General features: G+C 40.9%; 1 long non-coding RNA gene across 2 annotated transcripts in view; it reads right to left on the bottom strand.

Moving 5' to 3' along the window:
- Positions 1-948, bottom strand: part of LOC107617218 — a 2,389-nt gene extending 1,441 nt beyond the window's left edge. Inside the window, exons 1-3 of one of the 2 annotated variants that reach the window (XR_002359549.1) lie at positions 691-948; positions 484-607; positions 126-242 (exon numbers count right to left, since the gene is read on the bottom strand). This is a non-coding gene — a long non-coding RNA (uncharacterized LOC107617218). Of the gene's footprint in view, positions 1-125; positions 243-483 lie in introns of both variants that reach the window. The other variant, XR_001614861.2, reaches the window with a different exon arrangement.

The raw sequence follows: 7,844 nt of genomic DNA, 5'->3' as shown, positions 1-7,844 counted from the left end.
TAGAAAACATTGGTTTTGTTGATTAAAGGATTAAACATTTCCTGCAAAAAGATAAATTTGAAGTAATAGAGTTGCAAGATTTTTTTCCAACAAGTAACTGGTTCTGCTAGAGCACAAACAATTACCACTAGTGGCTTTAGTAGAGGTGTTGTCATTTGAAAGCACGAGGTCATCCCATTCAAGTGTATTTAGCTCATAAAGCATCATTTCATGACTCTCAACCTTCAAATTGTCATTAAATTCTGTTTATAAAAGGAATGAGAACATATATACTTAGTCAAAGGAGAAAAAACTACATAAACCAAGATGGCAGCAGCGGTACATAGTAGCATAAACTAAAAGTAACACAAATATATTCAATACATTAACGCTATTAAATAATTGGATTCTATTTCAATGTTAAGCCACGATGTAGTATAATTATACATAATAGCACCTTATCTATATGGTTGATGAAAATTGAAGAGTTTATACGACACGTACCTAAGAGTAAAATAATTTTGGTCAGAGGCTTATACAGAAGGCTTGCATATTATCTCTGATAACGACGCAGATACGAAAATAGCTATCTCTTTTCCAATTTTTGTTTGAAGTGTGTGCGTATATTCTGTGAAATCGAAGCAAAACTAATCATGACAATAACATTAAAAATTTACTCGTGGTTTTAATAGAAGGGTTATGCTATGGTACTGAATAATAAATTTTTCAACAGATGTGGAAGATGCGTGGATCCTTGGAACGCTTGACGCCTGGCAGCGGTGTTGACACTCATAGACAGAGACACAGAAGGAACAGAAGTTGTCGAAAAGTGGGTTAATTAGAGGTGTTAGATTATAAGTTAATGAAGGTGAGTAATATGTTGGGCTTTTTGGTAATGTTGGAGGTTGTATTTTTTGTAAAGGTAGGCTATGTGTAGTACTATCAATGAAGATGAAAGAAAATTAAGAAATATTTTTATTTGTTGGTTATAATTGGACTTTTAAGTTTTTGTACATGAATAACCCTTTTTTAAATTCTGAAATTCATTCTACTACCTTTATTTATTTTAAGTTTTATAATTTCACACTAATAATACTATTAGACTTATCTTTAAGTTTATACTAGTATTTTTACTCGTAATAACATTACGGGAATATACATTTTTTAAAATTACGGTTCACTTTGTTCTGACAGTATAGATTATATATGGCACAAAAAATTTATAAAATCAAATTACTTTTACAAAAAAAAAGTCATAGGTTGACAAAAGTCTCTGGCAAAAAAGACCAAGGTATCTATAGATAAAAAATCAAATAATTAGATTTTTAGTTATTATTTTTATATGAAAAAGTCTAATTTTTATTAATAATTAATTTTAACATTCGTTATCTAAAATTTGTTTTTTAAAAATGAATCTTGATTCTAACTTTTAATTATAACATTAGTATTCTCTCCAAATTATATGTAATAAATATTTGAAAGAAGATTCTTATCATATAATTTTATATTCTCAAAATACGGTTTTTTATTTAAATAAATAAAATAAAAGCATTAATTACCGAAATAAATAAATTTAAAAATATTTACCGATTTGCGTCCCAGTCATATCTCGTTTACAGTGTAAACGAGATATGACACGTCAGCTGTGTCATGGCTATCTCGTTTACACTGTAAACGAGATATATTAATTATTCATCGCGTTTACAGTGTAAACGAGATACTTGGAGTTGTGTCCCACCGGCTATAAAAGGATGTGTAACCCTTGGTATTCCTCACAAACTTTTCGTATCATATTTCTCACAAACAAAGGGAATTAATGGCCAGTAGTAGTCCGTACATAGTTGTGCTTGTGTATCCCAATTGCCGTATGAGAAACGACGACAATGGGGTGACATTTTAGTGCGAGGATCCGATATTGTTTCGCACCCAACGTGTGAATACGTTGTCGGATTTGAAGAGTTTGATATTGAGCAGGCTCAGTGGTACAGAAGCGAGGGAGATCGGAAGGGTGGCGTATAGGTTGCTGGCCCCCATGGATAACGGAGTCTTCCAGTTTTGACTATTCCGACTACAAGGCGACGAGCATGTGCGAGTGATGTTCGACATCCATGGGAGGATCATGGTGGAGCAAGTGATGGAGCTGTCTGCAGAAGTGGGACACAGTGGCGCCACGCTGTGCCGCCAAACACAGTGACTGGTAAGTCCAAGCCAGCAGAGCAGAGCCCTATGATAATGCCCTGCGCTCTGCGAAGTCCCAGAGAAGCGGTAGCCAACGTACGTGCACCAGATTGTTGGACTTGTCTGTCAACAGATACCCTCCGATCAGTAACATAATGTAGCATCGGGCATACTGTCGGAGGATCTCAGGATCGTTGGTCGGGGGCATCTAGCGAACACAATCACGCAACCAAACCAGCTTCAGCGTAAACGACTCCTTCCTCTACGTCGCCTGCTGTGCCACCACCAGAGGCCTGGCACCAAGGAGCTGCTCCACCATGGCCCACGTCTCTGTGTTGTACCACCTACTAAAGTCACGCAGGCACCCCCCCAACGGGGTTTCTGTGTGCACGTAGGCCCAAGTAGTACGCCACGTCCTGCAGGGTGATAGTCACCTCACCCCACGGGAGATGAAACGTGTGCGTCTCCGGACGCCATCGCTCCACGAGTGCCGAAATCAGGGAATTTTCAAATGTAAAGTCCCTGAGCGGCACCATGTCGCTGAATCCGGCCTTAGCTAGATACGGGACGATGGCGTCCGATGGAGGAAGGATATGGCTGACTTGCCGGAGCAATAGAAGGCGAGGCTTCTGCGGAATGCAAAAATAAATTTTTAACCTATAAACATATAATAATACATTTTTCTACTCTACGTAAGAACAACATACTACTACTACTTAGGAACATACTACCATGTGTCTACTCTACAGCTGTCTCTAAATTACTTATACCGGTAAGCAAATCCTAATTAAGTCAAACAAATCGTACACAAGCAAATATTGTTCTAAATTCATCATACATTCCAACCCTTTAAAACATTTTACTCAGTGCTTGTCACTACGAGACTACCCTAACAATATTCACATACTTATTAGATTAACCGAACATAATACAACTAACCTCAAACTCGGCTGCCCCAACGTAATGGAAGGTCTCATTTAGTCTGTTGATGTCTCCATCGTGCCCCACTTGGTGTGCCATCACCGTATCGAACTCAAATATGATAGAAAACGGTTAAAAGAAGGGAGAAAGAGTTTGACTAGGTCAAAGTGGAGTCCATTAACATGCTATAAACGATTTCTACTTATAGGTGCCGTTCAGTCTTATCTCGTTTACAGTGTAAACGAGATAGCCATGATGCAGCTGACGTGTCATATCTCGTTTACAGTGTAAATGAGATATGACTGGAGAACGCAAATCGGTAAATATTTTTAAATTTATTTATTTTTGTAACACCCTACTATACTTAAACTTACGCTTAAGTCATAAGACTGAGATAGTAAGGTATTACGACCTCTAAAAGTAGTAATATCTGCTGCTATTTTTCTGGTTTTATGCACTGCAGAGTAATCACGGTTTTTCCTTTATTTCTGAGGCTAGAGAAATCAGAAAATTATGATTTTTAGTTTTTTAGAAAGATTATTTCAATATGAACGCCTGGACATAAAGTTTGTGCAATTCTGAGTTTATTTGTTATATTAAAAATAGAAAATAAAATAGAGTGTCGAGGATGTCTTAGTGATAGTCATGGGTCCGAGAAGACGAAGTTTAACGCTAAGGCTTGATATTTGATGATGTATCGATAATAATTGCTATGGCTTATGAATAATGATATCTGAGATACGAGTTTCCCTGGGTAAAAACTGTGACTCACCATCACGTGTTCCAGGTTGAATCTCGATACTCTGTTGACCCTACGTCGTAAGGGTGACCGTTCACATATAAATTTTCGGGTATGGATAGCCCCCATTGAGTGATTATATGATTATTGAATGTGAACTCTATGCATAGACTCTTGGGGATGCGCGACGGGGACAGTTTAAGGTTTTCGGACTTGTCGGGTTGGCTGGATAACCGACAGATGGGCCCCATCAGCCATAGAACAGGCATGCATCATATGCATTTATTTGTTTGACTGCTATGCATTTCCTGGGTTTGCCTAATTGATATATATCACCTGCTATCTATTCTACTTGCTATTTGTATTATCTGCTCACTACTTGTGTGTGAACTTGTTTGGTTGCTTGTTTATGTTGTATTTTGGATGATGAAGGGATGGAGGAAATGGAGAAATGGTTGGATGTTAGATTAGGATTGAACTTGAGTAAGTTAGGTAGACTTAGAATACCTACCCCTGTTTATGGCTTCTGTTTAGTACTTGAGTTGGATAACTGAATAACGGAGTTTTAGGATTGCCTATGGCATTCTCAGGACCTTATTTATTATACGCGTGGCACTTTTACCATGCTGAGAACCTCCGGTTCTCATTCCATATTTTATTATTGTTTTTCAGATGCAGGTCGAGAGGCTCCTCGCTAGGCATCTGGATCCTGGGAAGCGAAGTAGTCCTTTGGTGTATTTTGGTTTCCTGTTGTATATATGTATATATGTATTTAGCTTACTCTCCAAGTAACTTATGTATGCTGCTCCTCTTAGAGGTTGAGGGAGAGATAGGAGTTTATTTTGGTATTTTAGTGTATTTTGGGGATACCTATGTGTTCATACCCTGGGTCGAGCTGTCCGACCCGGGATGTTTAGCGACATGGCGACCGACCTCTTCAGGTCCGACTATTCGATCTCTTCTTAAAGAGATCGGCCAAATCGACAGGAAAGCCCAATAAAGGGCCTAAATAGAGGAACACGAGCCAAATCCAAAGGCAATCCAGTCCTATAGAGATAAAGGCGATTCCCTTGAAGATAAGCTGACTTCACTCAAAATAAGATACGATAAAGATAAGATAACTAACTTATCTTATCAGAAAGGCCAGCCCACGCCATTATAAATACACTGGAGCACCCAGGTATAACTCATACTCTGATTCTACTAAAAACCTGTTTAATATCCATGCTAACTTAAGCATCAGAGTCTCTTGCAGGTACCCCCCACCCTCCGGTGACGAAGGATCAGCAGTTCAGCTAGATCAACGAGTCGGACGCAACCGTTCCGGCCACTACTCACCAGCCGTACACGTCGGCACCGACCCTTACAGAAGATCTCGACCGAGATCGACCTCCAGTTTCAGGTAACCCTCGAAACATTGGCGCCGTTGTCGGGGAACTTGGAAGTCATCCCATCACCATGGCGGACGAACAGGATAACGACCACAACTCAGATTTAGAGGATAGAACGCCGCACAAAAACACGGATGCCACACCAAAAGACACTCCGAAATCTAACAGAGACAAAAACTCATCACATCCGGGAGTAATAGAAGCACTTCAAGATCGCCTAAAGCAACTCGAAAAAGAAAGCCAGTACCAGCAAGAAGTCGGCAAGGATCTACAAAGAGAGGTAAGACGACGTCGAGAATTGGAAGATAAACTCCTCCAACTTGAAGCCCATCTCAAAGCAAAGGCTACCCGGACCACCCCTGAGGACAACTCTCGCAAGGATCAAGATCCATTCACTAGGGAAATCATGAAGACTAAAATCCCTAAAGACTTCAAACTCCCGGATATGACCTTGTACGATGGAACTACAGATCCCAACCATTACCTCAGCAACTTCAGAAGCAGAATGTACCTCATCGATGCCTCAGACGCCGTTCGCTGCAAAGCTTTTCCAACGACTCTCACGAAGACAACAATTAGATGGTTCGACAACTTGCCTCCTAAGTCCATCTCAAGCTTTGACGACCTAGCCAAAAAGTTCTTGGCCAGATTCTCCATCCAAAAAGACAAAGCCAAGCATGCCCCTAGTCTACTAGAAATCAGGCAAGGAGATCGGAAAAGTCTTCGCAACTACATGAAAAGATTCAACAAAACATTCCTGGATATACAAAGCTTGCCAACAAAGGCCGCCGTCATGGGCCTCATCAACGGCTTACGAGAGGGACCTTTCAGCCAATCTATATAAAAGAAATACCCCACATCTCTGGATGAGGTGCAAGAGCGGGCAGAGAAGTACATCAACATGGAAGAAAATTCCCGACTTGGGGAGGCCTCGAAATCCGGTTTCACCTACCGAGATAAAGATAAAGAATCCAAGAAGAAGGAAGATCGAACGGGGGAAAAAATAAAAAAGTATCATAATTACACCCCTTTTCGGGTGTCCCTGGTGGATGTTTACAAAGAAGTCTATAACACAGAGAAGATACCCCCAGCTTGACCACTCAAAGTCAAAGAGGAGGAGGAAATCGGAACGAATACTGTGAATATCATCGGGTCCGAGGACATTCCACCAACGAATGTTTCGATTTAAAAAACATCATAGAAAAATTAGTAAGAGAGGGAAAACTAATTCGGTACCTGGCCACCCGAGATGATGAGCAAAGAAAAAGACGAAGAGATGAAGATGTCGAACAAGCTGAGCGATCACCTCGTACGCCAGAAAGACATGTCCACATGATACATGGAGGATTTGCAAGAGGAGGAATCTCCAAGTCATCCCGCAAAAGGTATCTCAAAGAAGTTTATCATGTCGAAGGGAAGGAGGAAGCACCCGACATCCCTGCAATCACAATCACCAAAGAAGACGCATCATGTGTCATCACAGAACACGACGATCCCATGGTCATCACCATCATACTGGCGAACGCCAATCTCCACCGCACATTAATAGACCAAGGGAGCTCCGCCGACATCTTATTCAAAACTGCCTTCGACAAGCTCGGCTTAGAAGAAAAAGAGCTTAGAGCATACCCGAACAGCCTATTCGAACTAGGCGATACCCTAGTACAACCACTGGGATACGTGTCACTACATACAACCTTCGAAAAAGAGAACCAATCCAGAACACTCAAGATAGACTACATCGTGGTCGACGTGAGTTCATCCTACAATACCTTAATAGGTCGGACAATACTAAATCAACTCGGCGCAATAGTCTCAAATCCACATCTATGCATGAAATTCCCAACTACAGTAGGGATAGCTACGATAAAAATAGATCAAAGGATGGCACGCCGCTGTTATAACGAAAGTCTAACCCTCAGAGGTAGAGGAAAAGAGTTCCATACAATTGAGCTTGGTGGAGTTCAGAGGCGAGAAGAACTCCATCCACAGCCCGAAGGTGAAGTAGAGAAAGTTCAGATCGGAGATACCTCGGACAAAACAACTAATATTGGCACGATCCTGAAAGGAAACACAAAAGAATTACTAGTACAGTTCTTACGAGATAATGTCGATCTCTTTGCATGAAAAGCCGCAGACATGCCAGGCATAGATCCCAAGCTAATGTGTCACAAGTTGGCGGTTTATCCAGGATCTCAGCCGGTATAGCAGAGACGAAAAAAACTTGGGCCAGAACGATCCCAAGCTGTGGAAGAACATGTATAAGCACTACTGGAGGCAGGATTCATAAGAGAAGTCAAGTACCCACTATGGCTAGCTAACGTCGTCTTGGTGAAAAAATCAAATGGAAGTGGCGAATGTGCACCGACTACACCGACCTCAACAAAGCCTGCCCAAAAAATCTTTACCCACTCCCAAGTATCGACGCTCTGGTAGATGCTTCCTCCGGATATAGATACCTCTCGTTTATGGATGCATATTCCGGATACAACCAAATCCCCATGTATCCACCAGATCAAGAAAAGACCTCGTTTTTGACGCCAAAAGCAAATTACTGCTACATTGTGATGCCTTTCGGTCTCAAGAATGCGGGAGCTACTTATCAAAGACTAATGAATAAAGTCTTTTCAGATCAT

Source organism: Arachis ipaensis, chromosome B01 (genome assembly GCF_000816755.2).
Source record: "Arachis ipaensis cultivar K30076 chromosome B01, Araip1.1, whole genome shotgun sequence".
Classification (NCBI taxonomy): domain Eukaryota; kingdom Viridiplantae; phylum Streptophyta; class Magnoliopsida; order Fabales; family Fabaceae; genus Arachis; species Arachis ipaensis.
The sequence above is the reverse complement of the archived record's forward strand: the minus strand, read 5'-3'. Positions and strand labels throughout refer to the sequence as shown.